The following is a 12,936-nucleotide window of genomic DNA, read 5'->3' on the forward strand; positions in this document are numbered from 1 at the left end:
CATGTGTCGATACCCTTCGAATTTAAACCAACCTAACACCTCTCTTTCCCTTGCACGCTTTCCTTCTCTTTTCTCACTTGTGTCTCTGGACTTATGGTGTTTTATATTTGTTGCCACTTCATCACAGTATGCTTCCATGAAGGTGCCTTGTAAAGGCCACTTTAGTTTTCCTTTTGTTCTCCCATGCCACTTTTTCATGCATTTTTCAATAAATTCTTTTTGATCTTGGTGATTGTTTATCACCACTCCCATTGGAGTTGCGTTCCCTTGTTCCTTCACCATTCCTGCCCCCATATAGCCCTGTCTTACACTATGTGCTGTTCTACGTATCTCTGGTTCCTCGTCTGTGTTTTAGTTTTTATCGTTACCAATATCTTATCTACTGTAACTCCTGGCTTATATTTCCTTTCCCTTGTGGGATTGTATTCTAATCTATCCGTTCCGTCTCCTGCTGGTGTTTTTGTAATGCACCCAAATTTGCCTGTTTCCCAGTTAACTCTCCTAGGGACTATTGTGAAGCTCAGTCGTGGATTTGAGGTCACTCTATTGCGCCCTGGTATACCATACCCTGCGGGCAGTCCTAATGCTGGACCTAAAGGTAAGGCTACAGTAGCACTAGGGTTATTGCACAACCGCTCCAACACTAGTGCAAGTGTCTTTGGTGTCCACCACCTACGTATCACCTCTTTCCACGGCACGTCAGGAAACTCGTCCTGCACTTGTGCCAAATTAATGAATTTTGTCAACTGCCACAATTTCTGATTTATCTCTTGTTCAGTTTGCCATTGCTCTACACCATCCTCATCCTTACAGGTTCGTTCCAACCAAAAATGTGTTCTTATTCCTTGTGTTCCTATATCTCCTTCCTGTGTGTAGTGTTCTGGCAAAAATAGCTCGTCTTCACTGCTATTTCCCTCTTCCATACACTTTATCTCTCTTCCACAGCTATTTTAGCTATCAGTATTCCTCTCTTCACAAATATTTAATCAATATTGCTGCTTCAGAAGCCTTTCATAATATTTACAAAATTTTAATTGTTAAACAACTTTTTCACACTAGTCAATCAAATTTAATATATAGACATCATTTATTTTACACGCCTTTCACTACTTTCAGACACTCAATTTTAACTTTACATTGATTAAATATTTTCAAGTATATATTTTACCCTTTTCACTCTACCTTATTCTATTTCAGCAGTATTTACATGCACGTGCGCCTTCTGACTCCTATCTCCTGCCGGCTTCTGATTTTTATGTACATTACCTAGGCTTTCAGCTGAATAGTCTGATCCACTTCCTCAACACAGACTTAATTTACACTGCCTAGGTTTATTTCCAAATTAATTAGCCTGATTCACTTCCTCGACACAGACTCAATTTACTCCGCCTAGGTTTATTTCCAAATTGGTGGACCTGATTCACTTCCTCAACACAGGCCCAGTTTACACATAAATATAGCCTCTCAATTCACTTCCTCAACATGAGGGCTTAGACAGAAATGATTCACTTCCTCAACACAAACTCTGTCTTTATAAATCGCTACTCAATTCACTTCCTCAACATGAGCGCGTAACACTTCTTTAAGCACGCTTTATTCTCCTATCCTGCCGCAGTCCTATTTAGGCTCCTAGCGGTAACGTGCTATAGTACATCCGCCCGTTCAGTCCGAACCTACCATCGAAGAGCCCCAACACTCAGTTGAAATCCTGCGATATAAGCTCGCGGTAGCCACGTGATGACTATTTTATTAGCCTATTTTTGCCCATGCAGCCCCGAGCCAGTAAGTGGAGCGCCCCAGCACTCAGCTGTGACCCTACAACTCTCCGATCCGGCGGTATCCGCAAAAATGCTTAAATTCTTCAGCTCACTACGCCTATGCAGTCCTGTTCTGATTGGATCGAAGCTCCCCGACACTAAGTCGAAGCGTTGCGATCCTTAAAAACAGCGGTATTCACGATAATGGCTTTAAATTCTTATCTCTTCCTCAGCTCACCATGCCTATGCAGTCCTGTTCTAATTGGATCGAAGCTCCCCGACATTAAGTCGAAGCGCTGCGATTTTTTAAAAAACAGCGGTATTCACAATGATGGCTGGAAAACACTTATCTTTTCATCAGCTCACCACGCCTATGCAGTCCTGTTCTGATTGGATCGAAGCTCCCCGACACTAAGTCGAAGCGCTGCGATTTTTTCAAAAACAGCGGTATTCACGATGATGGCTGGAAAACACTTATTTTACTTACCCTTAAAAGCAAACAATTAAACACAAAAAGCGCATCTATTCTACTAGCATTACACACTTTGACATAGACATATTCCGCACCATGGTTCACACACACACACATGCAAATTTAGCTGCTATTGCATTTTGCCTGCATTTAGATTTGCACCGACTCTTACCCCCCCAGCGTTTACTTTCTTTCTTTATTTAGTTTCAATTCGCCATTAAAATCCAAATTTCGTCTTTTAGTAAAGTATTTTATACTTAATTTACTGCTTTTAGCACTCAAAATTTATTCTAGGTTCAAGATTGAGGAGACTTTAAGATTCACACCTGGGCGGAAAATCCCGTATTCAGACACAGTTAAAATGCAGAATTTTGGTTAAACAGGTATTCTGCTTACCTTTTCTATGTGGCCACGTGTCTCAGATACAGGCTGTCCGTCCTGGTCAGAAACTCTCGGCCTCTGGACTCAATCTCCTGGCTGGCCTCGCCAATTGTCGGGTCGGAAATAAGGACCGGCCGGGCCAGTAAAAGACCTGGTCCCTACCCTAACCAACGTAATAAACTCAATAAAATTACTCTATTAGATTTCTTCTTTAGTCAAAAGACGGCGTAGTCAAAAACTTCACTGGAGACGGTCAAGAGTCGGTGCAAAAGAGTTTATTCCAATAAAGGACAGATAAACCCGAGCAACATCCCTGCAGGTCTCAGGATGGAACCGAGTTGGTGGTCAGCGAACATCGCCTTATATTCACCTTAAGCTCCACCTTGTCCCTCCTTTCAGGTGGGCGTTACATCTTAACTCCTCCTTATCTCCTCCTTCTAGGTGGGCGTTACTCCTTAACTCCACCTATGGTGTTCGCTGACCATTCCTCCCCTTTGGTGGATTTCTTATCCTCTACTGCCATCTAGTGGCCTTTTTCTTGTACTGTTTTACCAAATTAACCCTTTCATTAATGTTACAATTTCCACTTTTTAGCTGTTATTATATGTAATTATTGTTACCATTTATCTCTCTTTATATTTTTTACATTACTGGATTAGAAATCCACCAATATGTTTCAACTTCAGCTCCACCGTATTTTTTTAAAAGTTATACAGGCATAGTTTGACACCATTAAAACTTAAACACTTACAATCGTATTTTTTTTAAAAGAATTAATAAGGAATAACATATTTCATACATGTATAATGTGATTCAATGAACAATTACATGATTTAGCAATGCCAACCATGAGGGTGCTTTGTCTCATACAAGTTAACTTTCAGCAGCGCAGAGCTTGGTTGCATGCAGTACCTAGCCGTACCAGGCGCCATAAATCACAACATGTCATGATCTCATTCTTGGCTTCAGTTCGCGATGATCTCAGCCCTGGCGTACGTGACTTACTGCATGTGCCTTGCTTCTAATGAGCGGGTTACGGTTGGCTAGGTTTTGCCTGCGCGGCCTGAGCAGCTCCTCTGCTCATTAAAAAGCACACGTTCATGAATACACAGAGTATAGGAATAATGTATGATAAACACACAGAATATAAGAATAAAATATGAGTTTAAACTCACTCTTTAAACACTCAGTAGGTATACACTCAGTAGTAAGCACTCAGTAGTAAAACACTCAGTAGTCAGACTTCACACTAAAAGAATACTCAGTAGTGAAACACTCAGTAGTTATAACATATTGCAAACCATTGATAATGTGTATAAATATAGAAAAAGAACCTAACAATCAATCTAGGATTTAGGCCTTATGCAATCAATCTAGGCTTAAGGCTTTAGGCCTACATGATTTAGGCCTTATGCAATCAATCCAGGCTTTAGGCTTTAGGCCTACATGATTTAGGCCTTATTCAACAAGTACTGTGCCAATATGCCAGTGTCTCGCTGCGCTGAATGGAAGGTACGGCGCCGGTGATGATCTGCCTCTGAGACGGGAACATTTAAGTAACAGAGCCCGAACATGTCTGTAGAAAAGCCACAGCCCGCATGCAGGCGTTTCTGTATTTCTGTATGAAAGCGGTTGTGTTTCGGATTATGCTCGCTCATGAGTTAAAGCCAGCACGTGTACGAGCACACGCCTGGTTGCAATCTTAAAACCGCACCGCTAGTGGCCGCTGGAAACTCCACAATGCCCCTTTAATGTTGATGAAATCTGAGTCTTTCATCAAAACGGAAAAGGCATTTTGTGGCTCGTGTGTCTAGGGCTATGATTCTCGCATTGGGTGCGATAGGTTCCGGGTTCAAATCCCGGGAAGCCCTTGCTATGAACCAACAGGTGCTTCTTATTGCTTTTAATTGATAAAGCTTGCTGTACTTTATTTTAATGTTGATGAAATCTGAGTATTTCATCAAAACAGAAAAGGTGTTTTGTGGCTCGTTGGTCTAGGGGTATGATTCTCGCTTCGGGTGCGAGAGGTCCCAGGTTCAAATCCCGGACGAGCCCACCCTCTGAACCCATAGAAGCTTCTTTATTGCTTTTAATATATAAAGCTTGTTTTCCAGTGATTTCATTTGGATGAAATCTGATTATTTCATCAACGCAGAAAAGGAGATTTGTGGCTCGTTGGTCTAGGGGTATGATTCTCGTTTCGGGTGCGAGAGGTCCCGTGTTCAAATCCCGGACGAGCCCTTGGAATGGGAGGTCCCGGGTTCAAAACCCGGGGGAGCACTTGCTATGAACCCGTAGGTGCTTTTAATAGATAAAGCTTGTTTTACTTTAACGTTGAGGAAATCTGAGTCTTTCATCAAAACAGAAAAGGTGTTTTGTGGCTCGTTGGTCTAGGGGTATGATTCTCGCTTAGGGTGCGAGAGGTCCCGGGTTCAAATCCCGGACGAGCCCTTACCAAGAAACCGTCGTTGCTTCAAATATGAAGCTATTTTCACTGTAATTTAAAGGGGCCATATGTAAGTTTTTGATTTTAGTAAATCAAATTTTCATTGCCTTATTGTCAATGGGCTGAAAAGTCACTTAGAAATGAAGCACACGCCTGTTTTCTCCGTTGCTCGCATCAGCCACTATTCTGCTTTTAATGTGAGGACACCGGGTCGGATTCAGCCCTGTGCGCGCTCCCGAGCCTCTCACGCTACAGCGACAACACGGCAGCTAACGACATGCAGTCCACTAACAGCATAAACATAACCGGCTCACAGTAAAACACGGGCTCCACGTAAGGCCACAAAACAACAATAAAGGTTTATGTGCTGAAGCCCATCAGATCAAACAGGTTCAGATGATGTCGAGCAAGAACAAAGTGAGCATTAGTAAAGCTGGAGAAACACAGAGAAAGTCACGTTAGCTCGCCGGCTAACACCGAGCAGTTGCTAATGTTATCCGGTGCAAAGTTGTATCGCTTTCCACGTTACTTCACCAACTAACGCCACCCATGTTACTTTCCTGTGTACCACTGGTATTATGTCAAAGTGTCAAAGCCTGCAAGAAATGATGTAACGGTAAAAAGCAAATGTGGATCGGTTTGTTTACTGTCCCCTAGTGATGCAGCCACGAGCAGCCAGCTAACGCTACACTAGATCGGACCTGCCGCTGTTTGCTTCGTAACGTTCAATTTAGATTTTATTGCCCTTTACCGATACTCAGGTACACAGCTTCTCCACCTCTCAGTGGCTGTAACTAACGTGACCCACATAATATACAACACAGAGGAAGAGCATCCACTAACACTAGTTAACTAACTGTTATAAAGTGTGACACAATCTCGTTAGAATATTCAGTCCGGCTCACTAACCGTTTCATTATCATCCAATACTTTTAGCTGTGCTGACATTGCTGAGCCTCCGGTGAAAGATACACAGTTACTGAAAGCAGCAGGCGAGCTAACGATGTAGTACGTCGGCTGAATGCAGTCACTGTACCATTATCATGTAACGAGCATGGATTAGTTCAACATCAAGCTGATAAAAACATTACTGTACCGTTGCGGTGGGAGTTTACCTGAGTTTCCACCATGTTGTGTGAAGCTGTCTCCCTGTCTCTCTATAGCCGCTCTCACTTTTTTCGGGAGTACTGTGCCAATATGCCAGTGTCTCGCTGCGCTGAATGGAAGGTACGGCGCCGGTGATGATCTGCCTCTGAGACGGGAACATTTAAGTAACAGAGCCCGAACATGTCTGGAGAAAAGCCACAGCCCGCATGCAGGCGTTTCTGTATTTCTGTATGAAAGCGGTTGTGTTTCGGATTATGCTCGCTCATGAGTTAAAGCCAGCACGTGTACGAGCACACGCCTGGTTGCAATCTTAAAACCGCACCGCTAGTGGCCGCTGGAAACTCCACAATGCCCCTTTAATGTTGATGAAATCTGAGTCTTTCATCAAAACGGAAAAGGCATTTTGTGGCTCGTGTGTCTAGGGCTATGATTCTCGCATTGGGTGCGATAGGTTCCGGGTTCAAATCCCGGGGAAGCCCTTGCTATGAACCAACAGGTGCTTCTTATTGCTTTTAATCGATAAAGCTTGCTGTACTTTATTTTAATGTTGATGAAATCTGAGTATTTCATCAAAACAGAAAAGGTGTTTTGTGGCTCGTTGGTCTAGGGGTATGATTCTCGCTTCGGGTGCGAGAGGTCCCGGGTTCAAATCCCGGACGAGCCCACCCTCTGAACCCATAGAAGCTTCTTTATTGCTTTTAATATAAAGCTTGTTTTCCAGTGATTTCATTTGGATGAAATCTGATTATTTCATCAACGCAGAAAAGGAGATTTGTGGCTCGTTGGTCTAGGGGTATGATTCTCGCTTTGGGTGCGAGAGGTCCCGGGTTCAAATCCCGGACGAGCCCTTGGAATGGGAGGTCCCGGGTTCAAAACCCGGGGAGCACTTGCTATGAACCCGTAGGTGCTTTTAATAGATAAAGCTTGTTTTACTTTAACGCTGAGGAAATCTGAGTCTTTCATCAAAACAGAAAAGGTGTTTTGTGGCTCGTTGGTCTAGGCGTATGATTCTCGCTTAGGGTGCGAGAGGTCCCGGGTTCAAATCCCGGACGAGCCCTTACCAAGAAACCGTCGTTGCTTCAAATATGAAGCTATTTTCACTGTAATTTAAAGGGGCCATATGTAAGTTTTTGATTTTAGTAAATCAAATTTTCATTGCCTTATTGTCAATAGGCTGAAAAGTCACTTAGAAATGAAGCACACGCCTGTTTTCTCCGTTGCTCGCATCAGCCACTATTCTGCTTTTAATGTGAGGACACCGGGTCGGATTCAGCCCTGTGCGCGCTCCCGAGCCTCTCACGCTACAGCGACAACACGGCAGCTAACGACATGCAGTCCACTAACAGCATAAACATAACCGGCTCACAGTAAAACACGGGCTCCACGTAAGGCCACAAAACAACAATAAAGGTTTATGTGCTGAAGCCCATCAGATCAAACAGGTTCAGATGATGTCGAGCAAGAACAAAGTGAGCATTAGTAAAGCTGGAGAAACACAGAGAAAGTCACGTTAGCTCGCCGGCTAACACCGAGCAGTTGCTAATGTTATCCGGTGCAAAGTTGTATCGCTTTCCACGTTACTTCACCAACTAACGCCACCCATGTTACTTTCCTGTGTACCACTGGTATTATGTCAAAGTGTCAAAGCCTGCAAGAAATGATGTAACGGTAAAAAGCAAATGTGGATCGGTTTGTTTACTGTCCCCTAGTGATGCAGCCACGAGCAGCCAGCTAACGCTACACTAGATCGGACCTGCCGCTGTTTGCTTCGTAACGTTCAATTTAGATTTTATTGCCCTTTACCGATACTCAGGTACACAGCTTCTCCACCTCTCAGTCGCTGTAACTAACGTGACCCACATAATATACAACACAGAGGAAGAGCATCCACTAACACTAGTTAACTAACTGTTATAAAGTGTGACACAATCTCGTTAGAATATTCAGTCCGGCTCACTAACCGTTTCATTATCATCCAATACTTTTAGCTGTGCTGACATTGCTGAGCCTCCGGTGAAAGATACACAGTTACTGAAAGCAGCAGGCGAGCTAACGATGTAGCACGTCGGCTGAATGCAGTCACTGTACCATTATCATGTAACGAGCATGGATTAGTTCAACATAAAGCTGATAAAAACATTACTGTACCGTTGCGGTGGGAGTTTACCTGAGTTTCCACCATGTTGTGTGAAGCTGTCTCCCTGTCTCTCTATAGCCGCTCTCACTTTTTTCGGGAGTACTGTGCCAATATGCCAGTGTCTCGCTGCGCTGAATGGAAGGTACGGCGCCGGTGATGATCTGCCTCTGAGACGGGAACATTTAAGTAACAGAGCCCGAACATGTCTGGAGAAAAGCCACAGCCCGCATGCAGGCGTTTCTGTATTTCTGTATGAAAGCGATTGTGTTTCGGATTATGCTCGCTCATGAGTTAAAGCCAGCACGTGTACGAGCACACGCCTGGTTGCAATCTTAAAACCGCACCGCTAGTGGCCGCTGGAAACTCCACAATGCCCCTTTAATGTTGATGAAATCTGAGTCTTTCATCAAAACGGAAAAGGCATTTTGTGGCTCGTGTGTCTAGGGCTATGATTCTCGCATTGGGTGCGATAGGTTCCGGGTTCAAATCCCGGGGAAGCCCTTGCTATGAACCAACAGGTGCTTCTTATTGCTTTTAATCGATAAAGCTTGCTGTACTTTATTTTAATGTTGATGAAATCTGAGTATTTCATCAAAACAGAAAAGGTGTTTTGTGGCTCGTTGGTCTAGGGGTATGATTCTAGCTTCGGGTGCGAGAGGTCCCGGTTCAAATCCCGGACGAGCCCACTCTCTGAACCCATAGAAGCTTCTTTATTGCTTTTAATATAAAAGCTTGTTTTACTTTAACGTTGAGGAAATCTGAGTCTTTCATCAAAACAGAAAAGGTGTTTTGTGGCTCGTTGGTCTAGGGGTATGATTCTAGCTTAGGGTGCGAGAGGTCCCGGGTTCAAATCCCGGACGAGCCCACCCTCTGAACCCATAGAAGCTTCTTTATTGCTTTTAATATATAAAGCTTGTTTTCCAGTGATTTCATTTGGATGAAATCTGATTATTTCATCAACGCAGAAAAGGAGATTTGTGGCTCGTTGGTCTAGGGGTATGATTCTCGCTTTGGGTGCGAGAGGTCCCGGGTTCAAATCCTGGACGAGCCCTTGGAATGGGAGGTCCCGGGTTCAAAACCCGGGGGAGCACTTGCTATGAACCCGTAGGTGCTTTTAATAGATAAAGCTTGTTTTACTTTAACGTTGAGGAAATCTGAGTCTTTCATCAAAACAGAAAAGGTGTTTTGTGGCTCGTTGGTCTAGGGTATGATTCTCGCTTAGGGTGCGAGAGGTCCCGGGTTCAAATCCCGGACGAGCCCTTACCAAGAAACCGTCGTTGCTTCAAATATGAAGCTATTTTCACTGTAATTTAAAGGGGCCATATGTAAGTTTTTGATTTTAGTAAATCAAATTTTCATTGCCTTATTGTCAATGGGCTGAAAAGTCACTTAGAAATGAAGCACACGCCTGTTTTCTCCGTTGCTCGCATCAGCCACTATTCTGCTTTTAATGTGAGGACACTGGGTCGGATTCAGCCCTGTGCGCGCTCCCGAGCCTCTCACGCTACAGCGACAACACGGCAGCCAACGACATGCAGTCCACTAACAGCATAAACATAACCGGCTCACAGTAAAACACGGGCTCCCCGTAAGGCCACAAAACAACAATAAAGGTTTATGTGCTGAAGCCCATCAGACCAAACAGGTTCAGATGATGTCGAGCAAGAACAAAGTGAGCATTAGTAAAGCTGGAGAAACACAGAGAAAGTCACGTTAGCTCGCCGGCTAACACCGAGCAGTTGCTAATGTTATCCGGTGCAAAGTTGTATCGCTTTCCACGTTACTTCACCAACTAACGCCACCCATGTTACTTTCCTGTGTACCACTGGTATTATGTCAAAGTGTCAAAGCCTGCAAGAAATGATGTAACGGTAAAAAGCAAATGTGGATCGGTTTGTTTACTGTCCCCTAGTGATGCAGCCACGAGCAGCCAGCTAACGCTACACTAGATCGGACCTGCCGCTGTTTGCTTCGTAACGTTCAATTTAGATTTTATTGCCCTTTACCGATACTCAGGTACACAGCTTCTCCACCTCTCAGTCGCTGTAACTAACGTGACCCACATATACAACACAGAGGAAGAGCATCCACTAACACTAGTTAACTAACGTTAGTGTGACACAATCTCGTTAGAATATTCAGTCCGGCTCACTAACCGTTTCATTATCATCCAATACTTTTAGCTGTGCTGACATTGCTGAGCCTCCGGTGAAAGATACACAGTTACTGAAAGCAGCAGGCGAGCTAACGATGTAGCACGTCGGCTGAATGCAGTCACTGTACCATTATCATGTAACGAGCATGGATTAGTTCAACATCAAGCTGATAAAAACATTACTGTACCGTTGCGGTGGGAGTTTACCTGAGTTTCCACCATGTTGTGTGAAGCTGTCTCCCTGTCTCTCTATAGCCGCTCTCACTTTTTTTCGGGAGTACTGTGCCAATATGCCAGTGTCTCGCTGCGCTGAATGGAAGGTACGGCGCCGGTGATGATCTGCCTCTGAGACGGGAACATTTAAGTAACAGAGCCCGAACATGTCTGTAGAAAAGCCACAGCCCGCATGCAGGCGTTTCTGTATTTCTGTATGAAAGCGGTTGTGTTTCGGATTATGCTCGCTCATGAGTTAAAGCCAGCACGTACGAGCACACGCCTGGTTGCAATCTTAAAACCGCACCGCTAGTGGCCGCTGGAAACTCCACAATGCCCCTTTAATGTTGATGAAATCTGAGTCTTTCATCAAAACGGAAAAGGCATTTTGTGGCTCGTGTGTCTAGGGCTATGATTCTCGCATTGGGTGCGATAGGTTCCGGGTTCAAATCCCGGGGAAGCCCTTGCTATGAACCAACAGGTGCTTCTTATTGCTTTTAATCGATAAAGCTTGCTGTACTTTATTTTAATGTTGATGAAATCTGAGTATTTCATCAAAACAGAAAAGGTGTTTTGTGGCTTGTTGGTCTAGGGGTATGATTCTCGCTTCGGGTGCGAGAGGTCCCGGGTTCAAATCCCAGACGAGCCCACCCTCTGAACCCATAGAAGCTTCTTTATTGCTTTTAATAGATAAAGCTTGTTTTACTTTAACGTTGAGGAAATCTGAGTCTTTCATCAAAACAGAAAAGGTGTTTTGTGGCTCGTTGGTCTAGGGGTATGATTCTCGCTTCGGGTGCGAGAGGTCCCGGGTTCAAATCCCGGACGAGCCCACCCTCTGAACCCATAGAAGCTTCTTTATTGCTTTTAATATATAAAGCTTGTTTTCCAGTGATTTCATTTGGATGAAATCTGATTATTTCATCAACGCAGAAAAGGAGATTTGTGGCTCGTTGGTCTAGGGGTATGATTCTCGCTTCGGGTGCGAGAGGTCCCGGGTTCAAATCCCGGACGAGCCCTTGGAATGGGAGGTCCCGGGTTCAAAACCCGGGGAGCATTGCTATGAACCGTAGGTGCTTTTAATAGATAAAGCTTGTTTTACTTTAACGTTGAGGAAATCTGAGTCTTCATCAAAACAGAAAAGGTGTTTTGTGGCTCGTTGGTCTAGGGGTATGATTCTCGCTTAGGGTGCGAGAGGTCCGGGTTTCAAATCCCGGACGAGCCCTTACCAAGAAACCGTCGTTGCTTCAAATATGAAGCTATTTTCACTGTAATTAAAGGGGCCATATGTAAGTTTTGATTTTAGTAAATCAAATTTCATTGCCTTATTGTCAATGGGCTGAAAAGTCACTTAGAAATGAAGCCACGCCTGTTTCTCCGTTGCTCGCATCAGCCACTATTCTGCTTTTAATGTGAGGACACCGGGTCGGATTCAGCCCGTGCGCGCTCCGAGCCTCTCACGCTACCGACACACGGCAGCTAACGACATGCAGTCCACTAACAGCATAACATAACTGGCTCACAGTAAACACGGGCTCCACGTAAGGCCACAAAACAACAATAAAGGTTTATGTGCTGAAGCCCTCAGACCAAACAGGTTCAGATGATGTCGAGCAAAAACAAAGTGAGCATTAGTAAAGCTGGAGAAACACAGAGAAAGTCACGTTAGCTCGCGGCTAACACCGAGCAGTTGCTAATGTTATCCGGTTGCAAAGTTGTATCGCTTCCACGTACTTCACCAACTAACGCACCCATGTTACTTTCCTGTGTACCACTGGTATTATGTCAAAGTGTCAAAGCTGCAGAAATGATGTAACGGTAAAAAGCAAATGTGGATCGGTTTGTTTACTGTCCCTAGTGATGCAGCCACGAGCAGCCAGCTAACTACACTAGATCGGACCTGCCGCTGTTTGCTTCGTAACGTCAATTTAGATTTATTGCCCTTTACGATACTCAGGTACACAGCTTCTCCACCTCTCAGTCGCTGTAACTACGTGACCCACATAATATACAACACAGAGGAAGAGCATCCACTAACACTAGTTAACTAACTGTTATAAAGTGTGACCAATCTCGTTTAGAATTTCACAGTCCGGCTCACTAACCGTTTCATTATCATCCAATACTTTTAGCTGTGCTGACATTGCTGAGCCCCGGTGAAAGATAACACAGTTACTGAAAGCAGCAGGCGAGCTAACGATGTAGCACGTCGGCTGAATGCAGTCACTGTACCATTATCATGTAACGAGCATGGATTAGTTCAACATCAAG

General features: G+C 44.2%; 13 non-coding genes across 13 annotated transcripts; all 13 read left to right on the forward strand.

The window, feature by feature from the left end:
• Window positions 1-4,593: 4,593 nt before the first annotated feature.
• trnap-cgg lies at window positions 4,594-4,665 on the forward strand. Its single transcript has one exon. It is a non-coding gene; the product is annotated as a tRNA-Pro (tRNA).
• Window positions 4,666-4,779: 114 nt separating this feature from the next.
• trnap-cgg lies at window positions 4,780-4,851 on the forward strand. Its single transcript has one exon. It is a non-coding gene; the product is annotated as a tRNA-Pro (tRNA).
• A 138-nt stretch (window positions 4,852-4,989) lies between these two features.
• trnap-agg lies at window positions 4,990-5,061 on the forward strand. Its single transcript has one exon. It is a non-coding gene; the product is annotated as a tRNA-Pro (tRNA).
• A 1,694-nt stretch (window positions 5,062-6,755) lies between these two features.
• trnap-cgg lies at window positions 6,756-6,827 on the forward strand. Its single transcript has one exon. It is a non-coding gene; the product is annotated as a tRNA-Pro (tRNA).
• Window positions 6,828-6,939: 112 nt separating this feature from the next.
• On the forward strand, window positions 6,940-7,011 carry trnap-ugg. Its single transcript has one exon. It is a non-coding gene; the product is annotated as a tRNA-Pro (tRNA).
• A 137-nt stretch (window positions 7,012-7,148) lies between these two features.
• trnap-agg lies at window positions 7,149-7,220 on the forward strand. Its single transcript has one exon. It is a non-coding gene; the product is annotated as a tRNA-Pro (tRNA).
• Window positions 7,221-9,093: 1,873 nt separating this feature from the next.
• Window positions 9,094-9,165, forward strand: trnap-agg. The gene has a single exon. It is a non-coding gene; the product is annotated as a tRNA-Pro (tRNA).
• A 114-nt stretch (window positions 9,166-9,279) lies between these two features.
• trnap-ugg lies at window positions 9,280-9,351 on the forward strand. Its single transcript has one exon. It is a non-coding gene; the product is annotated as a tRNA-Pro (tRNA).
• Window positions 9,352-9,489: 138 nt separating this feature from the next.
• trnap-agg lies at window positions 9,490-9,560 on the forward strand. The gene has a single exon. It is a non-coding gene; the product is annotated as a tRNA-Pro (tRNA).
• A 1,685-nt stretch (window positions 9,561-11,245) lies between these two features.
• trnap-cgg lies at window positions 11,246-11,317 on the forward strand. The gene has a single exon. It is a non-coding gene; the product is annotated as a tRNA-Pro (tRNA).
• Window positions 11,318-11,426: 109 nt separating this feature from the next.
• Window positions 11,427-11,498, forward strand: trnap-cgg. Its single transcript has one exon. It is a non-coding gene; the product is annotated as a tRNA-Pro (tRNA).
• A 114-nt stretch (window positions 11,499-11,612) lies between these two features.
• Window positions 11,613-11,684, forward strand: trnap-cgg. The gene has a single exon. It is a non-coding gene; the product is annotated as a tRNA-Pro (tRNA).
• Window positions 11,685-11,818: 134 nt separating this feature from the next.
• Window positions 11,819-11,890, forward strand: trnap-agg. The gene has a single exon. It is a non-coding gene; the product is annotated as a tRNA-Pro (tRNA).
• Window positions 11,891-12,936: the final 1,046 nt, after the last annotated feature.

This window comes from Micropterus salmoides, unplaced genomic scaffold, assembly GCF_014851395.1.
Source record: "Micropterus salmoides isolate LMB-PRFRI ecotype aquatic unplaced genomic scaffold, ASM1485139v1 Ms_hic_scaffold_2641, whole genome shotgun sequence".
NCBI lineage: Eukaryota > Metazoa > Chordata > Actinopteri > Centrarchiformes > Centrarchidae > Micropterus > Micropterus salmoides.